Raw genomic sequence first — 15,125 nt, forward strand, 5'->3', positions numbered from 1 at the left:
CTGGGTATGAACGGGGTATGATCAAAGTGTTACTTGCCTTGCTGATGATCCGCAAAACCTAGCGAGTCGAAGTAACAAGCGGCACACTCCGGGTACTCTATCGCAAACAAACAAGCATACAATCAGTACTCAACTAATGCACAGGTAAAACTCGAATGAAAGATCCAACCAGAAAGTTCAACTTAAGAACTCCGGTTTGCAAAAAGAATCAACTCGAAAGAAACAACGAAAGTCAAACGGCGAAAGAAAGAAACTTCGTTTGCTAATCTGGATCTAGGTCAAATTTTTACTGTAGCAAAAACTTGTTTGAGTAGGTTAAACGGAAAGAGAATTTCGAGAAGAAACTCTAGGCGCTTGAATCGCCTGATTCCGATAAACGAGCGAAAAGTTAAACAGATTCGAAAATTCGATCAGAAATCGAATCCGAGAAAAAACGAGAAAATCCGACGAAAAAGAAAAACGGACGAACGGTTAAATAACGGACGTTCGTTAACAGAGAAAAACCGATGAACGCGTTCGTTAAAACGAAAGGTTCGGTGAACACTCGCGAAATAAGAAAACCGAAAAAAAACCGATCTAGGGTTTTTTTTTAAAAAACAAAAGGTTTTTTTTACAGAAAACCGGTCAACAGCAAAACAGCCGGCGGCAGTACCTCGACGGCGGGCTCGGCGAGGGGCTCCGGCGGGCGGGGCTCGGGCGCGAGGGGCGGCGGGGCTCGGGGGGGCTCCGGCGACGAGGGGCGGCGGCTCCGGCGACTCCCGGCGGCGGCGGCGAGGCAAAAAGGCGGCGGCTAGATGCGGGCGGCGGCGGGCTCCTCCGGCGGCGGTGGTGAGGAAAACGGAGGGGGGGCTATTTATGGAAGGGGGGCTAGGGAGGCTTGGGGAAGGGGTCGGCCGGCGGCGGCGTAAGGCGGCTGGACTCGGGCGGCTCCCGTGGCGTGCTCGGTCTCCAGGAAGAGGAAGGCGCGGGCGGGCCGTCGGCTGGGCTCGGCCCAGTCGGCGCGGCAAGTTTTTTTTTTAAAGTTCCGCGGAAAATATTGCGTAGAAAAATAAATAAAAATCAGAAAAATATGAAATAAATTTCCCCGTCTTGTTAGAAAATCTAGAATAGGGTGAACATTTTTAAAATCAAAAATAAATATTTTGAAAACATGCATATTTTTAAATGCAATAAAAATTGCAAATAAATTCCAAATAATGATTTTAACATTTTTCCTCCAGTATTTCAATGTTTTGGAGAAGTCATATTTTCTCCTCTCGTTTATTTAAAATGAAATATTTTTCCGGAGAGAAAAATAATTAAAACCAAAAATCCTCGTTTGAAAAATCAAATATGAAAATACGAGAAAATCCCCAACTCTCTCCGAGGGTCCTTGAGTTGCTTAGGATTTATCGAGGATTTGTCAAAATGCAATTAAACATGATATGCAATGATGATCTATGTATAACATTCCAAATTGAAAATTTGGGATGTTACAAACCTACCCCCCTTAAGATGAATCTCGCCCTCGAGATTCGGGTTGGCTAGAAAACATGTGGGAGTGGTTTTTCCGTAGAACTTCCTCTCGCTCCCAGGTGGCCTCATCTTCTGTGTGGTGACTCCACTGGACTTTGCAAAATTTGATAACCTTGCTGCGGGTAACTCGGCTGGCATACTCGAGAATCTTAACTGGCTTCTCCTCATAGGTCAAATCACTTTCCAACTGAATCGCTTCCAGTGGCACAGTATCTCTCAGCGGTATCTCAGCCATTTCTGTGTGGCACTTCTTCAATTGCGAAATATGAAATACATCATGTACTCCAGACAATCCTTCGGGCAATTCCAGCTTGTAGGCAACTTCTCCCATACGTTCCAACACTCTGTATGGTCCGATAAAACGAGGCGCTAACTTTCCCTTAACTCCAAAGCGCTTCACTCCTCGAAGTGGTGATACTCGAAGATACACTCTGTCTCCGACTTCGTGAACTGTCTCCTTTCGTTTAGAATCAGCATAACTCTTCTGCCTGAACTGGGCTACCTTGAGCCTATCGCGAATCAACCTTACTTTCTGTTCAGACTCCTTAATCAAATCTGGCCCAAACAACTGACGATCTCCAACTTCGTCCCATAACAACGGTGTTCTACACCTCCTTCCGTACAAAGCTTCAAAAGGGGCCATCTTCAAACTGGTTTGATAACTGTTGTTATATGAAAACTCTGCATAGGGCAAATTGTCGTCCCAACTAGATCCATAATCTAGCGCACATGCTCTCAACATGTCCTCCAAAATCTGGTTGACTCTCTCGGTCTGTCCATCTGTCTGTGGGTGAAATGCTGTACTAAATTCCAGTCTGGTTCCCAATGTTTCATGTAACTGCTTCCAAAACTTCGAGGTAAATTGGGTTCCTCTGTCTGATACAATGGTCCTCGGAACTCCATGCAAACATACTATCCTGGTCATGTATACCTTTGCCAACTTAGCACTGGTGTAAGTGGTTTTCACTGGAATGAAATGAGCCACTTTCGTCAAACGGTCGACTACAACCCATATTGAGTCATAGCCTGAACGAGTCCTGGGTAATCCTGTGATGAAATCCATGCCTATTTTATCCCACTTCCATTCAGGTATCGGCAATGGCTGTAGCAATCCTGCTGGCTTCTGATGCTCTGCCTTCACTCTCTGACATACATCACAAACTGCTACAAACTCCGCAATATCCTTCTTCATTCCGGTCCACCAGAAAGTATTCTTCAGATCCAAATACATCTTGGTATTCCCTGGGTGAATCGAGTACGGTGAATCATGGGCTTCTTGCAAAATCAACTTCCTGATCTCCGGATCATTTGGCACGTATACACGGTCCTCGAACCATAAGGTATCGTGCTCATCCTCACGAAATCCCTTGGCTTTTCCTTTGCTCATCTTCTCCTTTATCTCTTCAATCTCCTTGTCTGTCTTCTAAGCTTCTCTGATCTTTTCCATCAAGGTAGACTGAATCTCCAATGTCGCTAAATAGCCTCTAGGGACTATCTCCAAACATAGCTCGCGAAGGTCCTCGGCTAACTCCTGAGGTAATTCCCCGGTCATGAGGGTGTTGACATGACTCTTGCGGCTCAACGCGTCTGCTACTACGTTCGCCTTTCCAGGGTGATAATGCAATCTCATATCATAGTCTTTGATGAGCTCCAACCATCTCCTCTGTCTGAGGTTTAACTCCTTCTGCTTGAAAATGTACTTCAAACTCTTGTGATCCGTGTACACTTCACAATGGTTTCCGATGAGAAAGTGTCTCCATGTCTTCAATGCATGCACCACGGCTGCTAATTCCAAATCATGCGTAGCATAATTCTTCTCATGGGGTTTAAGTTGTCGTGAAGCATACGAAACAACTCTTCCTCCCTGCATAAGCACTGCTCCAAGTCCTCGACGAGAAGCGTCGCAATAAACTTCATAGTCCTTGCGTTGATCTGGCAGAATCAACACTGGTGAGGTAACCAATCGTTTCTTCAACTTTTGGAAACTAGCTTCACACTCCTCAGTCCAATTGAATTTGGTGTCTTTCTTTAATAGCTCAGTCATAGGCTTAGCAATCCTGGAGAAATTCTCGATAAATCTCCGGTAGTATCCTGCAAGTCCAAGAAAACTCCGGATTTCTCCAACTGTCGTGGACGATTCCCAACTTGTCACTGTGTCAACCTTGGCAGGGTCTACTGCTATTCCTTCTCCAGAAATAACATGTCCAAGGAATCCAACTTCTTTCAACCAAAACTCACATTTGCTGAACTTGGCATATAACTGATGTTCTCTGAGCTTCTTAAGTACCAATCGCAAATGCTCCTCATGCTCTTCTTCATCCTTGGAAAAGATTAAAATATCATCAATGAACACCACGACGAACTTATCCAGAAACTCCATAAACACTTTGTTCATCAGGTTCATGAAATAGGCCGGTGCGTTAGTCAGTCCAAATGACATAATGGTATACTCATACAATCCATATCTGGTGGTAAATGCCGTCTTGGGTATATCCTTCTCTCGAATCTTTAACTGATGGTATCCCGATCGTAGATCGATCTTGGAAAATACTTTAGCTCCTTGCAAGCGGTCAAACAAATCATTGATCATCGGCAGTGGGTACTTGTTTTTGATGGTCACTTCATTCAATCCTCGGTAATCAACAACCATCCTCAGCGATCCATCTTTCTTCTCCACTAGAAGTACTGGTGATCCCCAAGGTGACGAACTTGGGCGAATATAGCCTTTATCCAGTAACTCCTTGATCTGCTTCTTAATTTCCTCCAAATCCTTTGCAGGCATCCTGTACGGTCTCTTAGATATTGGCCCTGTGCCTGGCAAAAGTTCAATCAAAAACTCAATGTCTCTATCTGGTGGCATGCCTGGCAACTCTTCTGGAAATACATCTGGATAATCCTTCACCACTGGTACTTCCTCCTGTACAACTCCTGATAAGGAATTCACTTGAGTCCTCTTCGGCATATGCCTGGATACATACTTGATCCTTTTTCCTTCCGGGGTGGTAAGCAAAATCGTCTTGCTGGCACAATCGATGTTTCCTCCATACAACGATAGCTAATCCATTCCCAAAATCACATCCAAACCTTGTGATTCCAAAACAATGAGGTCTGAGGGAAAAACATGCCTTCCAATGGCCAACGGTATCTGAAAACATCCTTGGGTGGCCATATACTCTGCTCCTGGCGAGGTTACTAACATGGGGCTTTTGAGGACTTGGGTGGACATCTTAAACTTGTTTACGAATCCCCTTGATATGTATGAATGCGATGCACCAGTATCGAAAAGAACGGTTGCAGTAAATGACTTAACCAAAAACTTACCTATTACTGCATCAGGCTGAGCTTCAACCTCCTCCACGCTCACGTGGTTCACATGTCCTTTGTTGAACGGGTTCGGCTTCTTCCCAGAGCTTCCATTGCCATTTCCATTTTGGGCTTCGGGACAATCAGTAGCGTAATGTCCCGTCTTCTGGCACTTGAAACAGGTAATGTGACTTAGATCTCTCTTGGTTGGGGTAGATGGATTGGTGCGGTTCTGTCCGTTTCCTCCTCCATTCCCATTACCAATCTTGGAGCCATTATGGTTGTGCGAACTACCTCCTCCATGGGTATGCTGAAACTGTCCTCCCGGCTTCGGGGTAAATCGTGGCTTCTGCTGGGCTCCAGAATTGTACTTCCCTTGTCCATACTTCCTCTTGCGGTTTTCAATCTGCTGTTGCTTCCCTTCAATCATGAGAGCTCTATCTACCAGCTCCTGGTAGTTGTTGAAAGTTGCTACCATCAACTGCATACTCAGCTCATCATTCAATCCTTCCAGAAATTTCTCCTGCTTGGCTGCATCTGTAGCAACGTCATCTGCTGCATAACGTGCTAACTTACTGAAATCCTCCACATACTGGCCTACGGTGCATCCTCCTTGGCGTAGGTTGCGAAACTCACGCTTCTTCATAGCCATAGCTCCTGCTGAAACATGAGCTGTACGGAAAGCTTGCTGAAACTGGTCCCATGTGACAGTGTCAATAGGGTGCGTGGCTGTATAATTCTCCCACCATGATGCTGCGGGTCCATCAAGCTGATGTGCGGCAAAACGCACTCTTTCCGCATCTGTGCATCCAGCAGTGGTCAACTCCCTTCCAACCTTGCGGAGCCAATCATCTGCAACAATCGGCTCGGTGCTACTGGAAAACACCGGCGGGTTTAGCCTTAAGAAACGGGCTAAGTGATCAACAGGTGGTGGTGGCGGTGGGTTGTTGTTGTTGTTGTTGCCTTGGTTCTGAACTAACACTTGCATCAGGGCATTCTGTTGCTGAATCAACTGGGTGATCTCTAGCGGGAAAACAAATCCGGGGTCGCGTCTCGGAGGCATCTGATAGGTTTAGAAAAGATGAGAATTAAGAATAGAATGAGGTCTAGAGAGAAAACACTACCCATATGCTCATGAAACAAATACAATCAATATCACTCAATCAATCCAAACAAGGCAAAACAATCGATCTATCTAGCATTACAAAGTGCTTGAGCTATACTACTAAATGGGGAAAAACTACTACTGATATGGTAGTCTACTAAAAATTCTGATCCGTTGAAGACTCCATGATGTCTGCTCCAGCTTCATCAATCCATTCGTCTTCACTTGGTTCCGAGTCGGTGTCGTCGATGATGATGTAGTTATCCGGACAAGTGCATTCGTCGTCTTCTCCTTTTGGCACTGGATTTCCCACGAATGTTCCAATCTTATTCTCCAGGTCGTCAATCTTCCCTACTAGTGCGTTGATTTCCTCCAAATAATCTTCGCGTGTAGTCTTGAGTTCTTCTTAGAGTTCCTTGATCTTCGTGAATGCCTTCTTCAGTTCTTCCTTGTCCGTGCACATCTGGTTCTCCTGGCGTCGAATATGTTGGTTCTGCTCCTGGATGAAAGCTGCAATTGATCCATCCTTCTTGGTCTTGATCATCTCCCATTGCGCGTCTCGACGTCCACAAATTTGATAAATTGTATCCTTAAGCTCCTGGTGATAGACTTCTCCAATGCGTCCCATGGCGATGTCTGCGGCCATGCTCTTCCCTAAACTCCAAGTTGGTGCTTCGAAAACCAATCTCATGGGTTCCGTAATTGGCGCAAACGTTCTTCCTGGAATGATAACTTGAATCTTCCAGCTCTCCTCTTCAGGAAAGGTGGCGTTGTAGGTTCCGGTGACGCTTGGTATTCCTATGTTCAAGTACTTGGTGACTTCCTTCAGATGTCGTCCAAACGGCGTATCTTCATCTGGTTGCATGAACTTGCTCCTTGCATTCGCCATTCCTAAAAGAGTAGAAAGTGGAGAGGGGTCAGAAATGAGAAGAGAGAAGTTTTCTAGGGCTTAATCTTAGTGGTCGTGTCCTACAGTCAGCGTGTGCTCTGATACCAACTTTGTAGCGACCAGACCTCAAATGGCCTGTGCTGCTGTGCACCAGTGTCATCCCTGGATCAGTAATGCTGACACGCACAGTACAAATGAAGGATTTATAACAGAGTAGCAATCACACACTTATTACATCGAATATCTCCGAAGAGATTAAGTATAACAAACATGGCTTAAGGCCATCTAATAACGATAACAGCGGAAGACTTGGAAGATAAGTGAGTCCATCAACTCCAGCGGCATCACTGAGTATAAGACCACGACCTAAGGCACCTCACTCGTCGTCTGAAGAGTCTGCAACATGAAACGTTGCAGCCCGAAAACGGGTCAGCACATAGAATATGCTGGCAAAGTAACACATAGAGAACAATGAACAATGATAATGCTATACTATATGCATATATGGCTGGTGGAAAGCTCTATGGTTACAGTTTTGCGAAAAGCCAATTTTATCCTACTACAAAGGAATAAATTTTATTTAACTATCATGGTGGTTGAAACATTGAGAAGGTACCTCCAACTCAATCCCAATTAAGTAACATCATTAACCCAACAAAATTAATTATAAGTATCACGGTGATGAGATTCAAATGATAATCCAGATACTAGATACTCAAGTTGTCCGTAACCGGGGACACGGCTAATCATGATCAGTTTGTACACTCTGCAGAGGTTTGTGCACTTTTCCCCACAAGACTCGATCGCCTCCGCTTGATTCTCGCACTGCATGTTGTTTGAGAAACGGATGACCGAGACACAGTCTTTCAGAAACAATCACTCTTTACTCTGGATGGACCGGTACACCTACTTTCCCCTACATCTGCTAGTCCACCTCTTCAAGAGATCCTGTAACCTACTCAGCTATGCTAGAGCCCATAATAGCTTGCGGCTGCACACGGAAGTTTCTAGCATGAATAATCTTATGATCCCTTTGAGCCTGGGTGGCGGACCTTATACATACAGACAACACTGGGTTCTCCAGGTGCCTCAATCCACCCAGATGTGAGTTTTAGTTGCCACCTTAAGTTTGAACCATTATTAAACATCTCACATCTATCATGAATATCACTCAAACCCAATCCACGTCTACGAGCATAGCATGGCAATATAATAGCAACGTAGAAGTAACTCCCAAGGGTTTGATAAAGAACAGGTAATAGGTACTACCTCAACTACATCCCAAAACCCACAGTTTAACTAGATCCTAATCATGCAAGTGTTGAGGGAATAGATCTAATGCAATAAAAACTGGGTATGAACGGGGTATGATCAAAGTGTTACTTGCCTTGCTGATGATCCGCAAAACCTAGCGAGTCGAAGTAACAAGCGGCACACTCCGGGTACTCTATCGCAAACAAACAAGCATCCAATCAGTACTCAACTAATGCACAGGTAAAACTCGAATGAAAGATCCAACCAGAAAGTTCAACTTAAGAACTCCGGTTTGCAAAAAGAATCAACTCGAAAGAAACAACGAAAGTCAAACGGCGAAAGAAAGAAACTTCATTTGCTAATCTGGATCTAGGTCAAATTTTTACTGTAGCAAAAACTTGTTTGAGTAGGTTAAACGGAAAGAGAATTTCGAGACGAAACTCTAGGCGCTTGAATCGCCTGATTCCGATAAACGAGCGAAAAGTTAAACAGATTCGAAAATTCGATCGGAAATCGAATCCGAGAAAAAAACAAGAAAATCCGACGAAAAAGAAAAGCGGACGAACGGTTAAATAACGGACGTTCGTTAACAGAGAAAAACCGATGAACGCGTTCGTTGAAACGAACGGTTCGGTGAACACTCGCGAAATAAGAAAACCGAAAAAAAACCGATCTAGGGTTTTTTTTAAACAAAAGGTTTTTTTTTTACAGAAAACCGGTCAACAGCAAAACAGCCGGCGGCAGTACCTCGACGGCGGGCACGGCGAGGGGCTCCGGCGGGCGGGGCTCGGGCGCGAGGGGCGGCGGGGCTCGGGGGGGCTCCGGCGACAGGGGGGCGGCGGCTCCGGCGATTCCCGGCGGCGGCGGCGAGGCAAAAAGGCGGCGGCGGCAGCTAGATGCGGTCGGCGGCGGGCTCCTCCGGCGGCGGTGGTGAGGAAAACGGAGGGGGGGGCTATTTATGGAAGGGGGGGCTAGGGAGGCTTGGGGAAGGGGTCGGCCGGCGGCGGCGTAAGGCGGCCGGACTCGGGCGGCTCCCGTGGCGTGCTCGGTCTCCAGGAAGAGGAAGGCGCGGGCGGGCCGTCGGCTGGGCTCGGCCCAGTCTGCGCGGCTCGTTTGTTTTTTTTAAAAGGTCCGCGGAAAATATTGTGTACAAAAATAAATAAAAATCAGAAAAATATGAAATAAATTTTCTCCGTCTAGTTAGAAAATCTAGAATAGGGTGAACATTTTTAAAATCAAAAATAAATATTTTGAAAACATGCATATTTTTAAATGCAATAAAAATTGCAAATAAAATCCAAATAAATTCCAAATAATGATTTTAACATTTTTCCTCCAGTATTTCAATGTTTTGGAGAAGTCATATTTTCTCCTCTCGTTTATTTAAAATGAAATATTTTTCCGGAGAGAAAAATAATTAAAACCAAAAATCCTCGTTTGAAAAATCAAATATGAAAATACGAGAAAATCCCCAACTCTCTCCGAGGGTCCTTGAGTTGCTTAGGATTTATCGAGGATTTGTCAAAATGCAATAAAACATGATATGCAATGATGATCTATGTATAACATTCCAAATTGAAAATTTGGGATGTTACACTGCAACATGCCTAACATTTAACAACAAGCAAACATAGTCATTCAAACTGGTATTGTGCCGGTCTAAGTACACTGGTTATGGTTAAATAAAAATGGAAAGGCGTGTTAACTACAAGATGCAGCAACCAAATGTAGTCATTCATAGTGGTATCGTTGAAACTGGTACTGATGAAATTGAACTGCACAGTTCATACTTGCACATATAGAACATCACGTTGTGAATAACTGAAATAAACAAACAATCAAAGATAGCATTTGAAACTGAACATATGCTAACTACAAACAACCGAACAATCAAAAAACTTTAAAAGAGGCATATGCTAGCTATAACAAGCTTAACAACAAGCAAATATATGCATTCCTATCGGTATGTTTAAAACTGGATTGATGAAATGTACTGCACGGTAAATAATTGCACATATAGAGCATCACATTGTGAACAACTGAAATAAACAAATCATGGGTTTGCTCACTTGTCACAGATGGGCTCGTTCCCGTGGGAAGAGCACGGACCCTGGATGCGCTCCATGTTTTCGCAAATGGGCTCCTTCCCCTTGGAAGAGCAAGGCTGTAGGGAGCCCTCCCTGATGTCGCAGACGGGCGCTTTCCCCTTGGAAGAGCAGATGGGCTCTTTCCCCTTGGAAGATCCGGAGAGGGTGCCCTCCTCGTGGTCGCCGTCGATGAGGTCTGACTTGGAAGCTGTGGATCCCAAGCCAGCGTCGCAGAACGTGTCCTTCAGAAATGACAAAAGGGGCTCGATGGCGATGTAGAATGGCAAATTTTTGACAGCGGGCCAGAGGAGATCAGCGACGGGGCCATGGATGAGATCGACGGCGGTTGAACCCGAGGGGTTGGGGGTGGGCCACTTAACCTGTGACACAGCCCGCCTCAGGCCGTCGCTGTCGATGACCTCGATGTCGTAGCCGGCGGACGAGACATGCCCGCATACTCTTGCCCGCTGCTTGAGTGCCTGCCGCCAGTAATGGTCGTCAGCTTCCTCGGCGACGTCGGGCGAAGAGACCGCTATACACCTCTTTTGGGCCATTCGCTCCTCGAGCTCCATGAGAAGCATAGCCGGGCTTAGGCTGCAACGCTCTAGAGTGGGGGATGGGGATGGGGATCTGTGGGAAAGGGGGCGTTTGGCAGGCGTCATCTAAGAAACTCAGGGCGGCCTGGGTATGAGATCGGTGGGTAAGCTGCACGAGCAAACCGACAGATGTTGACAATAGAGGCCTTGCGGCAGCGACGACAGTGGCGGCGGGGACCTTGCTAGGGTTTCGAGCGAGGGAGGGTGTGTGTGTGTGCACGGGCACGCCCGAGGAGGTTTTGGTGTGTGTGTGTGTGTGTGTGGAGGGGGCGCGGGGTGTTTGAAGAAATGACGCGGGTACTGAAAATTTTACTACACGAGAGTCAAACGCGGGAGTGAAATGCCAGGCTATTGAAAATTTTGATGATAGTGCATCGCACACGGTCCAGAGATAACAACCGTGTGTTATGAAACAGAAAAACCCTCGAGGTGGACAGATATTTTCTAGGGATGCAGGCGGGATTGGGAACAAGAAACATCGCACATGGTCCTGAGATAACAACCGTGTGTTGTGAAACAGAAAAACCCTCGAGGCGGGCAGATATTTTCTAGGGATGCAGGCGGGATTGGGAACAAGAAACATCGCACACGGTCCGGAGATAACAACCGTGTGTTATGAAACAGAAAAACCCTCGAGGCAGGCAGATATTTTTGAGAGGGGGAGCCTCGTGGAGCCCAATGCATTGTGCGGATGTGTGCGTGACAGGTGCACCGGTGTGGCGCACGGTTAGTTTGAGTGAACCATGTCTGTTGTGTCATCCGACTTGCAATGTTCATAAATTTGGTGAAAAATTACGCGGGAGAGGGTCAGAACACGAACACACTTGCATGTGGACCAAATTTATGTATCAAAAGGGTGGTTTAATTTTCAAATACCAAATGCAACTTCGATGTGGCACCTCTCTTGCAAAGCACACGGTATTGCTTGCCCCCACCCCCCCTCGTGTCGGCACGAAGGGAATCCTAAGCTATGAATGCATGCCCCCTCCCCCCCAACCAAGGTTCACCTAGCAAAGTGCGAAGTAGCTAGCAGCCCCCCTCCTCCCTCGTGTCGGCACGAAGGGAATCCTAAGCTATGAACGCATGCCCCCCCAACCGAGGTTCATTCACCTAGCAAAGTGCGAAGTAGCTAGCAGCCCACCCTCCCTCGCGCCGGCACGAAGGGAATCCTTAGGTATGAATGCATGCCCCCCAACCGATGTTCACCCTAGCAAAGTGCGAACTAGCTAGCAGCCCCCCACCCTCGTGTCGGCACGAAGGGAATCCCAAGCTATGAATGCATGCCCCCCCAATCGAGGTTCACCCTAGCAAAGTGCGAAGTACCTAGCAGCCCCCTCCCTCGTGTCGGCACGAAGGGAATCCTAAGCTATGAATGCATGCCCCCCCAACCGAGGTTCACCTAGCAAAGTGCGAAAGTAGCTAGCAGCCCCCCTCCCTCATGTCGGCACGAAGGGATTCCTAAGCTATGAATGCATGCCCCCCCCAACCGAGGTTCACCTAGAAAAGTGCGAAGTAGCTAGCAGCCCCCCTCCCTCGTGTCTGCATGAAGGGAATCCTAAGCTATGAATGCATGCCCTCCCCCCCCCCCCAACCGAGGTTCACCATAGCAAAGTGCTAAGTAGCCAACAGCCACCCCTCCCTCGTGTCGGCACGAAGGGAATGCTAAGCTATGAATGCATGCCCCTTCCCCCAACCGAGGTTCACCTAGCAAAGTGCGAAGTAGCTAGCAGCCCCCCCTCGTGTTGGCACGAAGGGAATCCTAAGCTATGAATGCATTCCCCCCTCCCCCCAACCGAGGTTCACCTAGCAAAGTGCGAAGTAGCTAGCAGCCCCCCACCCCCCTCGTGTCGCCAAGAAGGGAACCCTAAGCTACGAATGCATGCCCCCTAACCGAGATTCACCTAGCAAAGTGAGAAGTAGCAACCCACCCCCACACACTTTCAGTCGGCGGGCCAGAGAGGCATATATCTCACCAAGATGGATCGTAAAATGGACCAAGAATAATCCACCATGGTCGTACAACCTCTCTCTTGTTGTTGGTCAAAGTGATGGCCGTCCATGCGACCCCGGAGATGGGCTAGCTCGCCAATAATCACGCAAGTAGCTAGTCCCGAAGACAACCACTGTATGTGTGTGGCCCAAACATATGTACCGGAGAGGTGTGTTTTTGAGTAATAATGGAACAACTTTGATGTGGCACCGTGATTTTGAACTAGAAATCCACACACTGAGTGAGGGTTAGGTTGAAGATGCATATGTATGTTACACGACACTTCAAGCCAACGACGGGGATTAATGCATGCATGCGTGCATAGTATATGTGCTCAAACTTAATTAGGTCTGAATCTCACCATGACCTATACTACGATAACACAAACCAAATGAAGAATCCGCCATGGTAACCTATCTTGTTGTTGGTCAAGGTGATCATGGATGTCCACGCGGGCCCACGAATATATAGGCTTGTCGCCGATAACCATGCGAGGGAGTGTATCGTTCGAAGGCAACCACTACATGCATATGTATGGAGGTGATGCGTGCATGCATGTTTGAATACACAACATTGATGTGGCGCGTGTGTCAAAAATCGTACACTAGCTCCCCACACAGAGCGAGATCGGTTCATGATGTGTTGTTGTACTAGCCACTTTGACTCGATGGGAGGGATTCATGCGTACACATGCATGTGTGTGTGCTCAAACTGTATCATGCATGTCATCCCAGAGCAAAAATAATAATCCCCTCCTAAGTCAAATTAACCTCTCTTGTTGTCAGGAAAAAAGTAGTGATGGACCAAGCGGGCCCACAGATGGAAAGCATCGATATCGCTGATAACCGCTTAAGTGGGTGCGAGAGGACAACCACCGCCGCTTTGCATGTGGTCCAAACATATATATGTTGAATACCCAAAATGCACAACTTTGATGTGCCACATGCCTCAAAAACCGTAAACCGCATGCACCCACACGGAGTGAGGTTCATATCAAGCGTACTAATGATGGTCCCCTTCCCCCCTCTTCACCGCATACTATATGCTCCTGCCGTAATATATGTACAATCCAAAAGAATCCTCATCGATGGTGAAATTAATTAGCCTCTCCCGATGTAGGTCAAAGTGATGCATGCATGCATCGACGATGGCCTCGTGGGCCCACAGATGGAAGCGTCACACGTGAGTATCCTAGCTAGGATATGCATGTGGCCCAAAAAGGTGTTGTGTGATGTTTGAATAACCAATTTCACAATTTTGATGTGGCACGTGCCTCGGTAACCAAAAAGTCCCGACACTGAATGAGGTGTACTTGTTCACGGACGCGTACGTATAGTATATATGCTAGTCCCCTCCCACCTCTTTGACGCGTACTATATACCACCATAACACAAACAAAAAAGATTCTACCTTGCTGGTCAAATTAACCTCACTGCCGGCTGTTCGTCAAAGTGATGGACGACGACCTCGCGGGCCCATAGAAAGCATCACACGCGAGTATCGAGTGTCATGTAGGATAACCATCGACTGCATGTGGCCAAAACATTTATGTATGAAAGGGTTGTGTAATGTTCTAAATAAGGATTTTCACGACTCTGATGTGGCACCGGCCTGCCTAACAAAACGGTCAACCCACACGGTGGCTCACAACTCGTAGTGTACTGCGATCCACCCGCCACCCCCAGACGCACACACCCACACACACACACCGCGAATCCACAGCAACTACGATGCATGTTAAATTAATTATCCCGCGGTTAACATACATGTTACCAAAGGATGGACGTTTTAATTTCAAAAAAAAATCACATCGATCATTAAGACGTTTTAGTACATTGATTGATTGATTTTCTACGGGTATAATGTGCAAAAATCAAATATGAGCTACATGCACACGTGACAGTGCACCTAAATGGATTGCAAAAACACATGTGTCTCACTGGGTGCATGTTTACTCCCCGTGAAACAAATTTCAAACATTGAGAATCTTGATTTTTAAATTCTAGTACATCCAAAACTTATTTGAAGTTCATGAAACTTATCATGTTGTCATATGGACACCAATACAAAGTGGCATTGTACTTTTTTGTCAAATTTGAGACCAGTTTTGATGTAATCTTTATCTAATTACAAACGGGAGATTATTAATAATTGGGAACCAATATCCCAAACGGATTATTTATTCGAAGAGTGAGCGTTAGACCAACAATGGATACGTGCCATGCTTCGGCTAAGCAATAAAGCGGCAGCATTAATCATCCAAATAGAAAAACAATATACGTGCCGCCGCGCGACCCGTGTGGCGTGCGAGCAGGCGTGAGTTGACGGGATGCATGTGAGTAGTCCGCCGCGCAGGTAGACGGGGAGGCGTGCGTGCAGGTGTGTG

The sequence above is a fragment of the Aegilops tauschii genome, chromosome 2 (assembly GCF_002575655.3).
Source record: "Aegilops tauschii subsp. strangulata cultivar AL8/78 chromosome 2, Aet v6.0, whole genome shotgun sequence".
NCBI lineage: Eukaryota > Viridiplantae > Streptophyta > Magnoliopsida > Poales > Poaceae > Aegilops > Aegilops tauschii.